The sequence below is a fragment of the Hypanus sabinus genome, chromosome 14, assembly GCF_030144855.1.
Source record: "Hypanus sabinus isolate sHypSab1 chromosome 14, sHypSab1.hap1, whole genome shotgun sequence".
Classification (NCBI taxonomy): Eukaryota; Metazoa; Chordata; class Chondrichthyes; order Myliobatiformes; family Dasyatidae; genus Hypanus; species Hypanus sabinus.
The window spans coordinates 73636809-73658286 of NC_082719.1; the positions used below are offsets into that span (position 1 = coordinate 73636809).

The 21478-nt window shown below is 42.4% G+C and overlaps 1 long non-coding RNA gene across 2 annotated transcripts; it reads right to left on the bottom strand.

Moving 5' to 3' along the window:
* Positions 1-1941: 1941 nt before the first annotated feature.
* Positions 1942-21438, bottom strand: LOC132404874 (uncharacterized). Of its 2 annotated transcripts, none has more exons than XR_009515694.1 (3): positions 21322-21438; positions 3364-3560; positions 1942-3175 (listed from the first exon to the last, which is right to left on the bottom strand). It is a non-coding gene; the product is annotated as an uncharacterized LOC132404874 (long non-coding RNA). The 2 variants fall into 2 exon arrangements; XR_009515693.1 differs by having other exon boundaries at positions 3364-3594; positions 21322-21435.
* Between the last annotated feature and the right edge of the window lie 40 nt (positions 21439-21478).

Here is a 21478-nt window from a genome sequence, read left to right on the forward strand (position 1 = left end):
CTGGGCCTCTGTCTCCAGGTGCCTATAAAGTTATTTCTTTCCCTTTTAGGAAATATGGAATCTCCAAACAACATTATTGTAGGCAGGTTTGCTAGAGCCGTTGGGGAGGGTTTAAACTAGCTTGCAGGGGGATGGGAACCTAAGTGATAGGGCTGAGGATGTGGCAGTTGGTATACAACTAAATGCCGTGTGTAGTGAGACTTTGAGGAAGGACAGGCAAGTTTTGTTTATACAATTTGTTTTTTTATGATCCAAGGACAATTCTAGTGCAAGAACATCAGGTACTGCAGGGCTGCTCCATCAGTGAGCTGCTCGTTGATCAGAGCAGCTGGACTGGTGTCAGCGGCAGAGCTGGCCAAGATGTTGAAGGGGCCAGAGAACCGGCCGAGGCATCGAAGGCTGGAAAGGTGAAGAAGGAGCAAGCTGGCCAAGGTGTTGGTGGATCCAGCTTGGGTTCAGAGGAGCAGACCTGGCTTCGGGATGTATTGCTGCCCACTACGAAGAAGCATCAAAGTTGGTGCAGCATAACCGTGGGAGATTGTCTTGGACATTTCACTTACAATCGTAAGACCCTGTTGGATTGTGATAATGTCAGTTGCTGCAGGTCTGTCATATTGTCTAATTCTTCAGGGCTGTGAATATTCACCCATGCTCCGAACATAAGCATTATTTTTGGGTAAACTCTTTGAATCACACCAAACTTAATCCCTGTGGCATCAATAAAGTACTTTAATCATTTTCTCCGACAATAATTTAAACACAGGCTTAAACACACAAACCACTTAATCAATTCTTACAGCAGTTACATCAGCTTTCAGCAAATCACTGAACAATAACCCCCACAGTGAAGCCCCTCCCATGGGCTTGTATGTAAATGGCTTGTTGCTGGCCCCACGAACAGCCATGGGACTCAGTGGTGAGAAGGCTATCTTTCATAAACAAAATACATCTAGGGTCAATATGATTTGAGGTTCAGCCAAACAGGAACATCATGATGTTCGGATTAAAGAAACCTCGATTTGAACTAATGCTGTGTAAATACTGCCCATACACAATTGCTGGTCCACACGAAATAACAGATGTACACACATAAAATTATAAAGAAAGTATATTTACAAATTTCAAAGAGATAGTAGGAAAAAGACAAGGAAAAGATAAAACCATCCTTGGACCACGTATTGTACTGGCGTCAAATTTTGCCATTGATGACACCACTTTAACTGCTAACACGAGGAAATCTACAGATGCTGGAAATTCAAGCAACACACACAAAATGCTGGTGGAACGCAGCAGGCCAGGCAGCATCTATAGAGAGAAGCACAGTTGACATTTCGGGTCGAGACCCTTCGTCAGGACTAACTGAAAGGAAAGATAGTAGGAGATTTGAAGGTAGGAGGGGGAGGGGAAAATGCAAAATGATAGGAGAAGACCGGAGGGGGTGGGGTGAAGCTGAGAGCCGGAAAGGTGATTGGCAAGAGGGATACAGAGCTAGAGAAGGGAAAGGATCATGGGATGGGAGGCCTACGGAGAAAGAAAGAGGGAGGGGAGCACCAGAGGAAGATGGAGAACAGGCAGAGTGATGGCAGAGAGAGAGAAAAAAACTAAATATATCAGGGATGGGGTAGGAAGAGGAGGAGGGGGCATTAACAGAAGTTAGAGAAGTCAATGTTCATGCCATCAAGTTGGTGGCAACCCAGCCGGTATATAAGGTGTTGTTCCTGATTGATATAATGTTCCGTAAAAGGACAATGACTAGTATCTGCAGGATGATGAATTCCAGTAAAGGCACACATCACCAACATCAACAGAATTTGGTCTCTCAAAATGGAGCAATCTGCTACATCAGATAATATCCCAGGCATGCTGATCAATGACTGTGTAGTTCTATTCAACTCATCAGGCTCCTGTTTTTTGAGATTACTTCGTGGTCATCTAGATTAAGGAAAATACACTTTCATACCTAGTTTATTATTAGGCATAACTTTTGCATTTTAGTTTTCAATGCATCATCAGAATGGGATGATATTATGAATAAGAAATAACACTAAGAAGAACTATTGGCCACATATTGTCACTTGGCTCAAATTTTGCCATTGATGACATCTCTTTATCTGCTATCAGTTCATGCTAGCACCAGAATAGAGAACCTACAATAGACTGATAAGAGAACTATCCTAATATTATTTTGAGTAAAATTCTGAAATCTGCTCAAGAAACTAAACCAAATAAATGTATTTGCATCAGATTATGCCTTTAAATTATTTAGTGTCCTTTGAAATCTACACATTACAATGTAACTGTCCAGATATGTAGTGGAGGCTTGATCCAAATGCAAAGCAGCAGAGATCATTTAGCAGTAAATGATATTTTACTAATAAACTGCAAAATATCAAGCCATGAGGAATCACAAAGCAAGGAAGACATGCTTAACACAACAAGGCAGTTGAGGCTATGAACAACTGGTTGAGATGGCTGGTTCGTATGAGTGAAGAAGGATTGTGGATGAGAGAGGGGTTGCAATGGACTGAAGGTGATGAGTTGGAAATGGGTGGCAAGTACTTCTGTTTGTTGGGTAGCGACTGGGAGGCGTCTGCCTGCACAAGACAGGATCCCTCTCTCCCACAGCTTCACCTGATGATTCAGGTTGACCCAGATGGTTCTGGTGGACCTCTCCGATTGGGTGATGAAACTGGTAGGCATCCCAGACCTCCTCCTCCAGGCTGTACCCTTCCCAGCTGATCAGGTACTGTAAATCCCATCCATGATGATGTGAACCATGGGCACTAGACATCGCCCTCCTAGGTTCTGGAGGGCTCAGGTGGATTGAGTGGCGTTATGGGGTAGCAGTTGCACGGATTTGTTAGTGAGACACAAGACACTGATTACAAAGAAGCACATTAACTGTGTATTGACAGGGAAACAGTAAAACATTCAACCATCTAAGTCAAACAAGTACTCATCTAAGCCACCCCAACCTGCAAAAATGATGACACTAAACATTCAGAAACACCTTAAACTCAGTTGGTATTTAATTATGTTTTTCCAAAATACACAACTACAAAGCTAAGCATTCAACGGTTATTTAGCTAAGTGTGTGTACGGGCTCTCCTATTTGCAGCATACTTTCCCAATGGTTCTTCTGCACTGGGTGCAACCTCAGTGTGAAGAGCAGCCCCTGGAGACAAAGGAAAACAGGTGAGTCCCTCGCACATGCTACTCTAAAACCCCTGAGGCGCCCAGAACTGGAAACTAGTGCAATGGCTTACAAGGCAACCAATGAGAAAAAGCTGCTGCATCCCTCAAATGGACCAATTGTGGAATTCAACGTGGTGGAAGTGGCTTTCGACTGGCAAGTGCACTAACCTTTCATATTACATGTGGTCCATGGACAGTGGGCATGAGGCCATCAAAGTCAGTCTTATGGCTATTGCGAGTGCGGTGTTCTGCTACTGCCGACTTTTCCGGGTAACCCAATGGATATGCCTCCTATGCTCCTTGATGCGGGTTTCCACCATGTATCCCGTTTGGCGGATATACGCTGCCCACACTCATAGGAAATCCTGTAAAAAGCAGCAGTCCTGAATCCCAGGTCACCTGCATCACATCAAAAATTTGTCCAATGTCATAAAAATGATAACCAACATCCAGCTGGCGCTGGAGAACATAATGGTCAGTTTCAACATGGTGTCCCTGTTCACAAGAGTTCCTATTAGGGACAGCTTGGTATTCCTCTGGTCAAGGTTTGATAAGGGTACCATCAACCTTTTTGAACACACCCTTACATTGACGTACTTCCTCTATAAGGGAAACTACTATGAAGAAACGGACTGAGTGGCCATGGGATCACCCTTGTCACCAGGTATTGCTAATCTGAGGACTTAGAGGAGAGCGCTCTGAGTTCATCACCTGCTTATGCCCCAAATGCTTCTTCAGATACAATAATGACACTTCTGTAGCACCATGGACTCCAGGCACTCCAACAGTTCCACAACCATCTGGACAGCATTCAATTTATGATGGAGATGGAGAAGAATGGTTGCCTCCCGTTCCTGGCCATTCTAATATGACAGAATATATTTGGTAACCTCAGATCTGGCATCTATCGGAAACCCACTCACATGAACTTATACCTCAACAGTAACAGCCACCATTGCACCTTCCAACGTAAAGCGGTTCTTTCTGCTTTGATTGACCATGTGAAAATTACTTCAGACCTGGAGAGTCTCTCTAAAAAAATAAGATGATTTTGCATGGCATTTCAACAGAATGGCTACAAGGTGAAGGAAATCGATCAGGCCCTTAAGATGGCTGACAGAAAAACCGGGAAACCTAACAATGAGGAGGAGCCTATCTCTACCACCTATCTTCCCTTTATTTCCACAGTTTCTGAAAGGATCGCCAGGATCCTGAAGGAAAAACAGATTAATACTATCTACATAACTGTAAAGAAGCTCAAATCACAGCTTATGAAGGTCAAAGATGACCTGATACTCAGGTCGCTAGGCATTTAAATGATTCCCTGTGAATGCAAAGCTGCATATGTCAGCCAGATAGGACTCACGATGGAAACCCACATCAAGGAACACAGGAGGTGTATCTGTTTGGGTTAACCAGGGAAATCGGTGGTAGCAGAACATTTAATTTGCAATGGCCATAGGGTTGACTTCGACGGCACAAAACAGTTGTGCCATACCAATGGCATTTGGCACTGCCTAGTGAAGGAAGCCATTGAGATAAACCTAGAGGAAAATAATTTTAACAAAGGCACAGGTCTCATTAATTAATTAATTAAAGAATTAGAATTCGATTGCAAACAAGGTGGGACAGCGGAAACCTGATTGGATGAGGACTAACCAATCAGGAGAGACGGACAACGGGATATAACTACCACTGGACTAAACATGCCCAGGCATTATCACGGATAAAGATGGCAGAGATCGCCATCAAAATGTTGGTTAAAGTCGATATGTGTACCTGGCTGGAAGCCTGTGAAGAGTTTATTGATGAATAATGAAGACATTATAGCACTGAAAAAGCACTGTCAGAAGAAGGAAAACAATAGGAAGGTGAAATCCAGAACGTGAAAAAGGATTGATTATAACAGGATTGGCCACAAGTTTGAAGTGATTTAAAGGTTTGACAATGCTAGGAGAGCAAGATCCTAGATTAGCTGGATACATTAAAGCTTTTAGGGAAGCCAATGACAGTATTTGGAGCTTTAAAGACATTTTAGAAGAAAAGAATGAAGAAACCATTCAGTGATCACTTGATTTTTTTTTAATTTTAAAAGGAAATCAGAGCATATCACTTCCAGCTCAGTAGCATCTTTTAGGACCAGACACATCTACCTCGATACTTTGGAGATATGGTTACCATATCGAGTGCTTTTGTGTATATAAGGGCATATGTAGGCGTATAAGATGATGAGAGGCCATGATTGTGTGGATAGCCAGAGGTTTTTTCCAAGGGCTGAGAATGCGAGGGGCCATAGGTTTAAGGTGCTTGAAAGTAGGTGGGGGGGGAATGTTGGGGTAAGTTTTTCACTCAGAGAGTGGTGGGCGAGTGGAGTGCGCTGCTGGTGGTGGTGGTGGAGGCGGATGCAACAGGGTCTTTTAAGAGACTCTTAGATAGGTACGTGGAGCTTAGAGAAATAAAAGGCAACTTAAAAAACTTTAATAGGGTAACTCTAAGCAGTTTCTGGAGTAGGCACAACATTGTGGATCAAAGGGCCTGTAGTGTGCTGTAGATTTCTATGTTCTATGTTTTCAACTTATGAACAAAATTGACTTATCATCATCTGTGAAAATAAAACCCATGTGCAACTTGGGGATGTCCTGTGACAGCATTTTTAATGAAACCTTTAACAAGTGAATTGTTGGAATGTACACACAAGGTTATAATTTAAATATTACAAACATTTTATTTATAAATAGAGTTATACAGTATGGCAATTGGTTCCTCATCCCAAATGATCCATGGTGATCAGGGTGCCTGCCTGAGTTATAGAGTCATAGATAACTTCAGCACAGAAACAGGCCCTTCAGCCCATCTAGTCAATGCCAAACAGTTATTTTGCCAAATCCCATTAACCCACACCTGGACCATAATCTCCATATTTCTGCCATCCATGTACCTAACCAACTTCTTTTAAATATTGCAATCAAACCCACATCAATCACTTCTGCAGGTAGCTCGATCCACACTCACATCCCCCACTAAGAGACAAATTGACCCCTCAGGTCTCCCTTAACTACTTCGCTTTTCACCTTTAACCTATATGACCTCCATTTCCAGTCTCACCAAACCTCAGTGGAAAAGCCTGTTTGAATTTACACTGTCTATACCCCTCATAATTGTGTATACCTTTATCAAATCTCCCCATATTCTATGATTCTTTAGGAATAAAGTCCTAACCTATTCAACATTTCCCTATAACTCACGTCCTCAATTCCCTGTAAAATCTTTTTAATAGTTATTTGTACTCTTTCAAGTTTAGTTTCTAGCTACATGACCAGAAGTGCTGTGTATCTAATATTTCAATAATATTTGAATAATTTTGTAAATATATTGTTTGGTTAAACATTACTTGTTGCTTATATTGTTCATTATGGGTTCAATTTAAATTCCATAAGTAATAACAAATAGGAGCAGGAGTAGGCCATCCGGCCCATCAAGCCTGCCCCGCCATTCAATAAAATCATGGCTGATCTGTCAGTAAACTCAGCTCCATCTACCTGCCTTTTCCTCATAACCCTTAATTCCCTTACTATGTAAAAACCTATCTAACTGTATCGTAAATATATTTAGTGAAGAAGCCTCAACTGCTTCCCTGGGCAGAGAATTCCATAGATTCACCACTCTCTGGGAAAAACAGATTCTCCTCATCTCCGTCTTAAATCTTCTCCCCTGAATCTTGAGGCAACGTCCCCTGGTTTGAGTCTCACCTAGCAAAGGAAACAACTTTCCTACTTCTATCTTATCTATCCTTTTAAAAATTTTTATATGTTTCCATAAGATCCCCTCTCATTCTTCTGAACTCCAGAGAGTATAGGTGACTCCAGGTGACTCAATCTCTCCTCATAGGTTAACCCCTTCATGCTTGGAATCAACCTGGTGAACCTCTTCTGCACTGCCTCCAAAGCCAGTATATCCTTCCTCAAGTATGGAGACCAGAACTGCACACAGTTCCCTAGGTGTGGTCTCACTAGTACCCTGTATAGTTGCAGCATGACCTCCCTGCTCTTGAATTTAGTAATGAAGGCCAACATTCCACTTGTCTTCTTAATAACCTGTTGTATCTGCAAGCCAACTTTTTTGCGATTCATGAACAAGCACTCCCAAGTCCCTCTGCACAACAGCATGCTGCAATCTTTCAGCATTTAAATAATAATCTGCTCTTCTATTATTCATTCCAAAGTGGATGACCTCGCATTTGCCAATATTGTATTCCATTTGCTACACCTTGGTCCACTCACTTAACCTATCTATATCCCTCTGTAGGCTCTCCACATCCTCTGTACAATTTGCTTTTCCACTCAGTTTAGTGCCATCAGCAAATTTTGCTACGCTACACTCCATCCCCTCTTCCAAATCATCAATGTAAATGATTAACAGCTGCGGGCCCAGCACCAACCCCTGCAGCACCCCACTCACCACCAACTGCCAACTGGAGAAACACCCATTTATACCCACTCTCTGTCTTCTATTGGTTAACCAATCTACTATCCTTGCCAATACACTTCCTCTGACTCCAGACATCCATATCTTATTTATAACTCTCCTGTGCAGCACCTTATCAAACATCTTCTGGAAATCCAAGTATACGACATCCACCTGTTCTCCTCTATCCACAGCCCTCATTATGTCCTCAAAGAACTCCAGTAAGTTTGTCAAACAGGACCTGCCCTTTCTGAATCCATGCTGCGTCTGTCTAACGGAACCACTCGTTTCTAAATGTTTTGCTATTTCTTCCTTAATAACAGCTTCAAGCATTTTCCCAACTACAGATGTTAAGCTAACTGCCCTATAGTTGCTCATCTTTTGCCTACTTCCTTTTTTAAAAAGTGGCGTGACTTTTGCTGTTTTCCAGTCTGCCGAGACCTGCCCAGATTCTAGAGAGCTTTGATAAATGACTACCAACGCATCTACTATAACCTCCGCCAATTCCTTCAGCATCCCATCAGAATCAGGGGACTTAACTACCTTCACGTCCTCTAGTTTGCTCATCCCTATCTCTTTAGTGACAGTGATTTTATCGAGGTCCTCACCTCCCATTTCGTTCATAACATCCCTCTTTGGCATATAAGATGTGTCCTCCACTGTGAAGATCGACTCAAAATAGTCATTCAATGCCTCCGCCATTTCCTTATCACCCAATATCAGTTTCCCCTTCTCGTCTTCCAAGGGAACAATGTTTACTTTAGCCACCCTCTTCCGCTTTATATATTTATAAAATCTTTTGCTATCTGTTTTTATATTTTGTGCCAATTTACTTTCATACTCTATCTTTCCTTTCCTTATTTCTTGTTTAGTTGCTCTCTGTTGCATTTTAAAGTTTTCCCAATCCTCCAGTCTCCCACTATTCTTTGCGACTTTGTACACACGAGCTTTTAATTTGATACTATCTTTTATTTCCTTAGTTATCCAAGGTTGGCTCTCCCCACACTTACTGTCCTTACTTTTGACTGGAATACACTTTTGTTGAGCACTGTGAAAAATCTCTTTGAAAGTATTTCACTGTTCCTCAACTGTCCTACCAAATAGCCTGTGCTCCCAATCCACATTAGCCAACTCCTCCCTCATCACATTGTAATCTCCCTTGTAACATAATACGCTAGTTTTAGAACTAACTATTTCATCCTCCATCTGTATGCAAAATTCACTCATACTATGATCATTCTTTCCAAGAGGATCCCTGACTACAAGGTCATTAATCTTACCTGTCTGATTGCACAGGACTAGATCTAAGATAGCCTTTTCCCTTGTAGGTTCACTAACATGCTGCTCAAGAAAGCCATCACGGATGCATTCTATGAAGTCTTCCTCAAGACTTCCTTGACCAACCTGATTCACCCAATCTATGTGGAAGTTAAAATCCCCCATGACAACTGTCTTTCTGTTCTTACAAGCCCCATTTATTTCTTGGTTAATTGCCTCTGCCACTGCAATTTTTATTAGGTGGTCTATAGACAACTCCCACCAGTGATTTTTTCCCTTTACTATTCTTAATCTCTACCCAGATGAACTCAACATTCTGTTCTGTAGATCTTATATCATCTCTCACAATCATCCTAATATCATCCCTAATCAAGAGCGCCACCCCACCTCCTCTGCCTTCCTGCCTATCCTTCCGTATAACCAGATACCCTTGGATATTTAATTCCCAGTCATCTCCACCTTGCAACCAGCTTTCTGTAATGGCCACTAAATCATATGCATTGGTACTGATTTGTGCTGCAAGTTCACTAAATTTGTTTCTAATACTATGGGCATTTAGATAAAGTACCCTTATACTCATTGTCCTTTTAGAATCTAGGTGAATTTTGTTTTTTACTTTTATGCACTCTACTCTTACTTTTTTCTTCACTAACTCTAGCTTTGGTGTCTGCATCACTTCCCTCTTCTTTTCTGTGTGGGTTCCCATCCCCCTGCCATATTAGTTTAAAACCTCCCCAACAGCACTAGCAAACAATCTCCCGAGGACATTGATCCCAGCCCTGCCGAGTTATAGACTGTCCAGATGGTACTGGTCCCACCTCCCCCAGAAGCGGTTCCAATGCTCCAAGAATCTAAAACCCTCCCTCCTGCACCACCGCTCAAGCCACATATTCATTCTAGCTATCCTGCTATTCCAACTCTGGCTAGCATGTAGCACTGGTAATAATCCTGAAATGATTACCTTTGAGTTCCTACTCTTTAATTTATCTCCTAGCTCCCTAAAGTCAGCTTGTAGGACCTCATCCCACTTTCCTCCTACATCTTTAGTACCTACATGCACCATGGCAGCTGGCTGCTCACCCTCCCCTTTCAGAATGCCCTGCAGTCTCTCCAAGACATCTCTGACCCTTGCACTGGGAGGCAACACACCATACGGGAGTCCCGTTTGTGGCCACAGAAGCTCCCCTCTATTCCCCTTACCATGGAATCCGCTACCACAACAGCTCCGCCACTCTTTTTCTTGCCCTCATGTGCAGCCATGATCCTGGCTACTGCTGCCTTCACCTGATGAGCCATCTCCCCCAACAGACTAAAAAGCGGTATATCTGTTTTGGAGGGAGATGACCGCAGGAGACTCCTGTACTACCTTCCTGCTACTACTTCCCTCTTCGTACGTGAATGGCATACGTCATTATTCCACTGTGTCATAAGTACCCACCTTACTTAAAGTACAAATGAAGTTTGCACGTGTCTCTCAGGCTTCCTTGTTTTTCTTTTGATTAGTTTATCTTTTGGAATTACAAAACATATTAGTAGAGATGAGGAAGTTTTAAATTAAACCAAGACAACTACCTACCTGTTGAAGTGCTGTGAGGCAATCAAGTTCAAAAAAATCACCGCACTTTTTTTTCTTCGCAAGAGGAGAAAGACGTATGAGTTTTGAAAAAAAACAGAAAATAGATGAATTCTCAAGTCCATAATCAGTGAGTACTGGGTGATAATAATAATAAATTTTAAAAAAGCAGAAATGGCCTGAAACATCAGAAGGATAGATACATTCAAATGTATGAAAGATAACTGGCTGCTGTATGTGGAATAAATTGAGCAGTATTTTGAAGCAAATGAAAAAGCCAATGAGAAGCAAGTGCTAGTTTTGCTGAGTGGAAGAGCATACAGATTGCTTAAAAGTTTGACTGCTCCAATCAAACCAGGCAAACTGAGCTTTTCGGGTTCTGTGAAAGTAATTCAGGAAAACTTACAGCCAAAACAATTGCTGATTGCAGAACCCTTTAGATTTCATAAACAGAATCAAAAGAAAGGGGAGTCCATTTCAGTAGACATGGCTGAACTGAAGATGTTTTCTGAGCATTGTCAGTATATTGATGGGCTTAATGAAGCTCTGAGAGATCATTTAGTTCATGGAATCTTACAAAAAAACTTTCAAAAATGGATCCTAAATGAAGTACAACTCATATTTAAAAGAGCAGTTGAAATAGTTGTATCAATGGAAAAGGCAGATAGAGATGCAATTGAATTGCAGTCAGGAATGAAAATAACTGTGAACAAAATTACAATGTCTAAAAAGAAACCTGCCTGAACAAACAAATTCTGTTACCATTATAGCAGGAATCACATGAGAACATAAGAAATAGGAGCAGGAGTAGGCCATCTGGCCCATCAAGCCTGCCCCACCATTCAATAAGATCATGGCTGATTCTGTCCATAAACTCAGCTCCATCTACTCCATCTTTTCCCCATGACCCTTAATTCCCTTACTATTTAAAAACCAATCTAACTGTTTCTTAAATATATTTAGTGAAGAAGCCTCAACTACTTCCCTGGGCAGAGAATTCCACATAGTCACCAGTCTCTGGGAAAAAACTGTTTCTCCTCATCTCCATCCTAAATCTTCTCCCCTGAATCTTGAGGCATTGTCCCCTAGTTCTAGTCTCACCTACCAATGGAAACAACATTCCTAGTTCTATCTTATTGATCCCTATCAAAATTTTTATGTTTCTATAAGATCCCCTCTCATTCTTCTGAATTCCAGAGAGTATAGTCCCAGGCAACTCAATCTCTCCTCATAGATTAACCCCTTCATCTCTGGAATCAACCTTGTGAACCTCCTCTGCACTGCCTCCAAAGCCAATATATCCGTCCTCAAGTACGGAGACCAGAACTGCACACACCACTCCAGGTATGGCCTCACCAGTACCCTGTATATTTGCAGCATGATCACCCTACTCTTGAATTCAATCCTTCTAGCAGTGAAGGCCAACATTCCATTTGCCTTCTTAATAACTTGTAGTATCAGCAAGCCAACTTTTTGCGATTCATGAACAAGCACTCCCAAGTCCCTCTGCACAACAGCATGCTGCAATCTTTCACCATTTAAATAATAATCTGCTCTTCTATTATTCATTCCAAAGTGAATGATCTTGCACTTACCAACATTGTATTCCATCTGCCAAACCTTGGCTCACTCACTTAACCTATCTATATCCCTCTGCAGACTCTCCACATCCTCTGTACAATTTGCTTTTCCACTCAGTTTAGTGTCATCAGCAAATCACCCATGACAACTTACTGCTCCATTCTCCAGACACCAGACCAATGCAGATTTAAAGGCAAATCTTGTAGAAAATGCAATGAAGTAGGACACATACGCATATCAGGCAGACAAAAATAAATGGCCTGCATCGGGCAGAGAAAAAGATAAAAGTCAAGTTATTGTTTCTAAACGACCACTAATCTGGATGCTGTTGATGTAAAATATGATAATAATGTGAGTGACACAGGACTGTGAAGTTTTAAGATTTTCAAAGTGAAAACTGACAATAGACAAACAATATGGCTTACACCAGAAGTGAACGGCAAATTAATTAAAACGGAATTGGACACGGACTCGGCTGTTTCCACACCATGAATTTGAACGGCATTTCAAAGATACTGAACTTAAGCCTGCAGATTTCCAACTACGGCCTTCTACCGGAGCAAAGATAACTCCTGAGGTAATGGCTTTTGTAACTGTGAAATACAACAACCAACAAGCCACATTGTATGTGGTAAAGAAAAGGGCTAGCGTTCTGGGGATGTGAGTCGCTGAGACAATTACAACTTGATTTGAGATCCATCTATCATCTGCATGCCACATCCTCTGCAATAGAGTCAATTGAAAGTGAATTAAGAAAGCTACTGGATGATGCCACAGCAGTGTTCAAGGATGTTCTTGGAAAACTCAAATATTTCAAATGTAAAATAGTGCCAAACCCAATTTTTGCAAACCCCACCCAGTTCCTAATACCATCCATGATAAAGTGGATAGTAATCTAGATGGCATGGAGACTGAAGGAATTCTTTCCAAGTTTGAGTGGAGCCGTGAGCAACAGCAGTGGTTTCAGTAGACAAGAGGAATGAGTCTGTCAAGATCTGTGGTGAGTTTAAGGTCACCATTAATACAGTACTGGAAGTAGATCAATACCCTCTGCCCAGGATAATCTTTGCAAACCTTTCTGGAGGAAAACACTTCAGCAAAGTGGTCTAAACTGAGGCCTAAGCTGATGGCAATGGAAGAGCAGCCCAAAGTGTTTCTCACCATAAACACCCACAAAGGGTGTTATCGCTATAAGGGGTTTATTTTTGGATTAGCATCTATACCTATACTGTGGCAGAAAGCTATGGATCAGGTGACGTATTCTTCCTAACGCCGATCGAAAGTCTCTCTATTCAGCGGAGTTAATCCAGCGGGAAACCAGAAAATGCTGCACACTGTGTCAGATCCACCTGTTCACCCAAAATAGCTGGAATGTGGAGCAGACACTTCAGAACCCCATTATTAACAGCACCAAGGTGAACTTCCCCTTGATGGAGGTTGCCTTACGTGGGAAGTGAGCATTGTTGCACCATTCAGGCTGAGAGCTAACATGTTGGAGGAGCTATATGCTGGTCATCTAGGTGTGGTCAAAATGAAAGCGTTGGTTCAAAGCTTTGTCTGATGGCCTGGGATAGAAGATCAGATAAAGTAGCTTGTCATGCACTGTTTGAGATGCCAATACACACAGAAGAATTGTATGCAGAGCTGTGAGAACCACTTCCTGCTCTCAGAGGTTCAACTGCCACAGTGACTGAGATTGTTTCACAGCCACAAGTCTCATCTAGCAAGCAGAGTGACTCCCCTGACAAGAAAAAACATTATTCCACAAGAGTAAGATATGCTCCACAGCATTTAAATCTTTAGGCCTGGATGGGATAATTTAAATTTTACTAAGTTGTGATTGTCTATAAAATAGTTGTATTATATAGCATATGTTAGTGTTATTTATATAAATGCATTTAGGTTGCGAGCCATTCTATATTGAGTTGGACTTCATAGTTAAGAAAGGAGGAGTGTTACGTATTTAATATTGCAGTAATATTTGCTTAACATTATAAATATATTGTTTAGTTAAACATTCTTTGTTGTTTATATACAAACCCCATTTCCAGAAAAGTTGGGATATTTTCCAAAATGCAATAAAAACAAAAATCTGTGATATGTTAATTCACGTGAACCTTTATTTAACTGACAAAAGTACAAAGAAAAGATTTTCAATAGTTTTACTGACCAACTTAATTGTATTTTGTAAATATACACAAATTTAGAATTTGATGGCTCAACACTCAACAAAAGTTGGGACAGTTAAAATAAGATTGAAAAGTGCACAGAATATTCAAGTAACACCAGTTTGGAAGACTCCACATTAAGCAGGCTAATTGGTAGCAGGTGAGGTATCATGACTGGGTATAAAAGTAGTGTTCATCAAAGGCTCAGTCTGTGCAAGCAAGGATGGGTCGTGGCTCACCCCTTTGTGCCAAAATTCATGAGAGAATTGTTAGTCAGTTCAAAACGAACATCTCTCAATGCAAGGTTGCAGAGAATTTAGGTCTTTCAACATCTACAGTACATAATATTGTGAAAAGATTCAGAGAATTCAGAGACATCTCAGTGCGTAAAGGGCAAGGTAGGAAACCACTGTTGAATGCACGTGCTCTTCGAGCTTTCAGGTGGCACCGCCTAAGAAACCATCATGCTACTGTGACCTGGGCTCGGGAGTACTTCGGAAAACCATTGTCACTTAACACGGTCCGTCACTGCATCCAGAAATGCAACTTGAAACTGTAATATGCAAGGAGGAAGCCATACATCAACTCTATGCAGAAACGCTGGCGAGTTCTCTGGGCCCGAGCTCACCTCAGATGGACTGAAAGACTGTGGAACCGTGTGCTGTGGTCAGATGAGTCCACACTTCAGCTAGATTTTGGAAAAAATGGGTGTCAAGTTCTCCGTGCCAAAGATGAAAACGACCGTCCTGATTGTTTTCAGCGAAAGGTGCAAAAGCCAGTGTCTGTGATGGTATGGGGGTGCATCAGTGCCCATGGCAAGGGTGAGTTGCATATATGTGAAGGTACCATTTACTCTGAGGCGTATATTAGGATTTTAGAGAGACATATGTTGCCATCAAGGTGATGTCTCTTCCCGGGACGTCCATGCTTATTTCAGCAGGACAATGCCAGACCACATTCTGCACGGGCTACAACAGCGTGGCTTTGTAGACACAGAGTGCGTGTGCTTGACTGGCCTGCTGCCAGTCCAGATCTATCTCCTATTGAAAATGTATGGCGCATCATGAAGAGGAGAATCAGACAACGGAGACCACGGACTGTTGAGCAACTGAAGTCTTATATCAAGCAAGAATGGACAAAATTTCCAATTGCAAATCTACTACAATTAGTATCCTCAGTTCCAAAATGATTAAAAAGGAAAGGTGATGTAACACAATGGTAATCATGCCTCTGTCCCAACTTTTGTTGAGTGTGTTGCAGCCATCAAATTCTAAATTTGTGTATATTTACAAAATACAATTAAATTGGTCAGTAAAACTATTGAAAATCTTTTCTTTGTACTTTTGTCAGTTAAATAAAGGTTCACGTGAATTGACATATCACAGATTTTTGTTTTTATTGCATTTTGGAAAATATCCCAACTTTTCTGGAAATAGGGTTTGTAGTTCATTAAGGGTTATATGTAAACATACATGAATGTGATACATTATTACACCACCACGCCATAAGTACACACCTCACTTAAAGGAAAAATGAAGGTCACATACATTTCTCAGGCTCCCTTGTTTTCCTTTTGTTTAGTTTTATGTTTTGGAGTCAGAAAACATAACAAGAACTGCACAATGCTTCACATTTGGCCTCACCGCCATCTTAGACAACTTCAACATAATATCCCAACTCCAGTGCTTAATACTTTGATTTATGAAGACCAATGTGCCAAAGACTCTCTTTACCCCGCTATCTACTGTATTTGTGATGCCAATTACAAGGAAATAAGCTGGACACATTTGCCTTGTTTGGCTCATAGCTCTCTAACCTTTCCTAGCTACCCACCTGTATAGACATCTTTTATATGTTGTAATCATACAAACCTCTACGGCTTTCTCTGGCACTTTGTTCCACACACCCACCACCTTATTTGTGGAACAGCTCCCCCTCTTACCCAAAGCTTACTCCCTCTAGATTTAGACTCCCCTATGCTGGGAAAAGACAGCATTATCTATACTTCTCATGATTTTATGCTTTCTGTAAAGCTCTCAATCTGCTACGATCCAGGCACAAAACCCCAAGCTATCCCACCTTGCATCTTGTGTCGGTGCGGGCAGCGGAGTGGGAGTAAGGAGTGCTCGTGATCAACAGATGACTGGAGATCAGAGGATCAGCCATTGTAGGTAGGCCGAGACCCTCGGACCTAGCTGGAGAATACCTGAGGAGAAGGGTAAAGCTACGCAAGCGCGGGTGACATCAGCGGCGAGCGCGAGCTTTAAAAAGCGGCCCACTTTCAGCGGAGTGCGCAGGAGCAGAGTGCTGGGCTTTGGCTCAGCGGGCTTCGACGCAAGAGGACTTTGGCAAGTAGCCTGCTTTTCATTTATTCTGACTAATCTGGGATCAGGTAATGGGGGAGACAGTCAGAGCAGTGGTGTGCTCCGTACGCAGTATGTAGGAGGTCAGGGTCAACACAGTTGTCCCTGATGACCACACCTGCAATAGGTGCATCCAGCTGCAGCTCCTATCAGCCCGAGTTAGGGGATTGGAGCAGGAGCTGGATGAACTACGGATCATTCGGGAGGCAGAGGCAGAGATAGATAAGAGTTATCGGGAGGTAGTCACACCGAAAAGACAGGAGGTAGGCAAATGGGTGACAGTCAAGAGAGGCAGGGGGAGCAGACAGAGAGAGAAGAGCACCCCTGTGGCCATTCCCATCAAAAATAAGTATACTGTTTTGGATACTGTTGGTGGGGATGACCTACCAGGAACAAGCTGCAGTGGTCCTGTCTCTGGCACTGAGGTTGGACCCTCGACTAGGAAAGGGAGGAGGAAAGAGAAGAGAGTGGTAGTGATAGGGGATTCTATAGTCAGGGGGGTGGATAGGAGATTTTGTGGGGAAGATCAGGAGTCTCGGATGGTATGTTGCTTCCCTGGTGCCGGGGTCCGAGACATCTCAGATCGGGTGCAGGTTATTCTCAAGAGGGAGGGCAAGAATCCAGATGTTGTGGTCCATGTAGGGACCAATGACATGGGTAGGATGAATGAGGGGGTCCTGCGTAGGGAGTTCAGGGAGTTAGGTGCGAAGCTGAAGAGCAGGACCCCCAGGGTAACAATCTCTGGATTGCTACCTGTGCCACGTGCGAGTGAGGCAAGGAACAGAAAGATTATAAAGATTAAATGTGCTGAGAGGATGGTGCAAGAGGGAGGGCTTCAGGTTTGTAGATAATTGGGCTTTGTTCCAGGGAAGGTGGGATCTGTTCCGAAGGGACGGTTTACACCTGAACTGGAACGGTACTAACAATCTTGCAGGGAAGTTTGCTAGTGCTTCTTGGGGGGGGTTAAACTAAATTTGCAGGGGTCGGGGATCCAGAATGTGAGAGAGGATAGTGAGAGGAAGAATAAAGGACAGGTGGGGACTACACGGTTCCGGAATATTAAGTGTGTAGTAGAGAAAGGTGAGGCGGAACAAGTGATAAGGAGGACACATGTACAGAGGGATGGTCTGATGGAACATGGAGTTAAATGTGTTGAAAGAATAAGTAAATTTAGAAGGACAACAAAATTCTAGGGGCATATAGCCCGATGGGAGTTCGGGGAGCTGGGTTAAGCACAATAGGCAGCGATTCGAACAGAGAGAGGAGAAATGGGCTAAAAATTCTATATCTGAATGCACGAAGTGTCAGAAATAAGGCGGATGAGCTTGAAGCCCAGGTGCGAATGGGTAACTATGATGTTGTTGGGATAACGGAGACATGGCTGCAGGGAGATCAGACCTGGGAAATGAATGTTCAAGGGTATATGTGCTACCGTAGGGACAGAAATGTGGGCAGAGGGGGTGGGGTGGCCCTGTTGGTGAGAAATGAGAATCAGTCCTTTGCAAGGGGGGACATAGGGTCAGGAGAAGTAGAGTCTGTGTGGATAGATTTGAGGAGCAGTAAGGGCAGAAGGACCCAAATGGGTGTTGTCTACAGGCCACCAAACAGTAGCATGGACATTGGGTGCAAGTTGAATAGGGAGTTAACATTGGCATGTGGCAAAGGTAATGTCGCAGTAGTTATGGGGGATTTCAACATGCAGGTGAACTGGGAGAATCAGGTTGGTGCTGGACCACAGGATAGGGAGTTTGTAAAGTGCCAATGGGATGCATTCTTGGAACATCTTGTACGAGAGCCGACCGGGGACAAGAATATTCTGGATTTAGTGATATGTAATGAACAGGATTTGATAAGCGATCTTGCAGTAAGGGAGCCATTAGGAGGTAGTGATCATAATATGTTAAGTTTTTATCTGCAACTTGAGAAAGATAAGGGCAGCTTGGAGGTGTCAGTGTTGCAGTTGAACAGGGGAAACTATGGAGCCATGAGGGAGGAGCTGGCCAAAGTTGACTGGATGGATAGCCTAGCAGAAAAGACAGTGGAACAGCAATGGCAGGTATTCTTGGGAATAATGCACAAAGTGCAAAATCAGATCATCCCCCAGAGAAGGAAGGATTCAAAGGGGGGAAAGGGGCCACAGTGGTTGACAAAGGAAGTCAGAGATTGCATAGTATTAAAAAAAAGGAAATATGACAGAGCTAAGATGAGTGGGAACACAGATGATTGGGAAGTTTTTAAGGAACAACAGAACTTAACTAAAAAGACAATACGGGGAGAAAAAATGAGGTACAAATGCAAGCTAGCCAGGAATATAAAGGAAGATAGCAAAAGATTTTTTAGGTATGTGAAGAGAAAGAAGGTAGTTAAGAACAATGTTGGGCCCTTGAAGAATGAATTGGGTGAAATTGTTATGGGAAACAGAGAAATGGCAGAAGAATTTAATGAGTACTTTAGATCTGTTTTCACTAAGGAAGACACAAGCAATCTCCCAGATGTATGGCTGGGCCAAGGACAGGGTAACAGAGGAAATGAAACAGATTGACATTAGGAAGGAAACAGTGATGAGAAGACTGATGGGACTGAAGGCTGACAAATCCCCAGGTCCAGATGGTCGGCATCCTAGGGTGCTAAAGGAGGTGGCCCTGGAAATTGCAGATGCATTGGTAATCATTTTCCAATGTTCCTTAGATTCAGGATCGGTTCCTGAGGATTGGAGAATGGCTAATGTTATCCCACTTTTTAAGAAAGGAAGGAGGGAGAAAACAGAGAACTATCAACCTGTCAGCCTGACATCGGTGGTGGGGAAGATGCTAGAGTCCATTATTAAGGATGAAATAGTGGCATATCTAGATAGCAGTGATAGGATTGGGCCGAGCCAGCATGGATTTATCAAGGGTAAATCATGCTTGACTAATCTGTTGGAGTTTTTCGAGGATGTAACCAGGAAGTTTGATGGGGGAGATCCAGTGGATGTAGTGTACCTCGATTTTCAGAAGGCATTTGATAAGGTCCCACATAGGAGATTGGTGGGTAAAATCAAAGCTCAGGGCATCGGGGGCAAGACATTGACATGGATTGAAAAATGGTTGGCAGATAGAAAGCAAAGGGTAGCGGTGAATGGGTGTTTCTCAGAATGGCAGGTGGTGACTAGTGGGGTGCCACAGGGCTCGGTATTGGGACCACAGCTGTTTACGATTTACATCAACGATTTAGATGAAGGCATTGAAAATAACATCAGCAAATTTGCTGATGATACTAAGCTGGGTGGCAGTGTGACATGTGATGAGGATGTTAGGAGAATTCAGGGTGACTTGGATAGGTTGGGTGAGTGGGCAGATACTTGGCAGATGATGTTTAATGTGAATAAGTGTGAGGTTATCCACTTTGGGAGTAAGAACAGGAAGGCAGATTATTATCTGAACAGTGTAGAGTTGGGTAAGGGAGAAATACAAAGAGATCTAGGAGTCCTTGTTCATCAGTCACTGAAGGTGAATGAGCAAGTGCAGCAGGCAGTGAAAAAGGCTAATGGAATGTTGGCCTTTATTACAAAGGGAATTGAGTACAAGAGCAAGGAAATCCTCTTGCATTTGTACAGAGCCCTGGTGAGACCACACCTGGAATATTGTGTACAGTTTTGGTCTCCAGGGTTAAGGAAGGACATCCTGGCTGTAGAGGAAGTGCAGCATAGATTCACAAGGTTAATTCCTGGGATGTCTGGACTGTCTTACGCAGAGAGGTTAGAGAGACTGGGCTTGTACACGCTGGAATTAAGGAGATTGAGAGGGGATCTGATTGAAACATATAAGATTATTAAGGGATTGGACAAGATAGAGGCAGGAAATATGTTCCAGATGCTGGGAGAGTCCAGTACCAGAGGGCATGGTTTGAGAATAAGGGGTAGGTCATTTAGGACAGAGTTAAGGAAAAACTTCTTCTCCCAGAGAGTTGTGGGGGTCTGGAATGCACTGTCTCGGAAGGTAGTGGAGGCCAATTCTCTGGATGCTTTCAAGAAGGAGCTAGATAGTTATCTTATGGATAGGGGAATCAAGGGATATGGGGACAAGGCAGGAACTGGGTATTGACAGTTCTTGATCAGCCATGATCTCAAAATGGCGGTGCAGTCTCAAAGGGCCGAATGGTCTACTTCTGCAACTATTGTCTATTGTCTATATCACTAGGCCTCCAGTCCCAGCAATAGGTGAATTTTAGTAATTTTGTAAATTTTAATAAATATTGAATTTTGATATAATTATCAAAATTATTGTAATTTTGAGATTATAGGAAAGATTGTAATTTAAGAGCATTGTGACTTTCAGCAGTAATTGTGGTTTAATATTGTCCTTAACAAACTAATTATATCTCATTCAATTACTCTTTACATTTTCTGAATGTTTTAACAAGTATATAGTGTAAAAATAAAGGTGGGTTGATAAGTATTCCAGTCAGCAAGGAATATTACAGCTCATCTTGTACATATGGGTTCATTTGTGTACAAATGAAGTTGTTACCTGCGCCAAAATTTAAGGCACCATTCGTCAGGGGTTTCACTACTCAAAAAAGTTATCAAATCCTGGCCTTCCATTATTTCCAGAAATTAATTTCCTTTGAGCTCTATTGAGACTTGTCTTTGAATTTCTCTTTATCCTTTGAAGAACTGAATTAAGCATTTTAAATAAATTGTTTCTCAACTTTTACATACTTAGAATGAAACGGCTTCGCCCTGTGATTCGACCTTCCCCAAACCAGAACGGAAAACCAAAAGCGAAAACTGAAATAAAACTTGCGCACTTTGAGCCGTGCGTCAGCTTCTCCGACCCTGGACAGCGTGATTGATGGGAGGCTCTGCCAATCAGCAG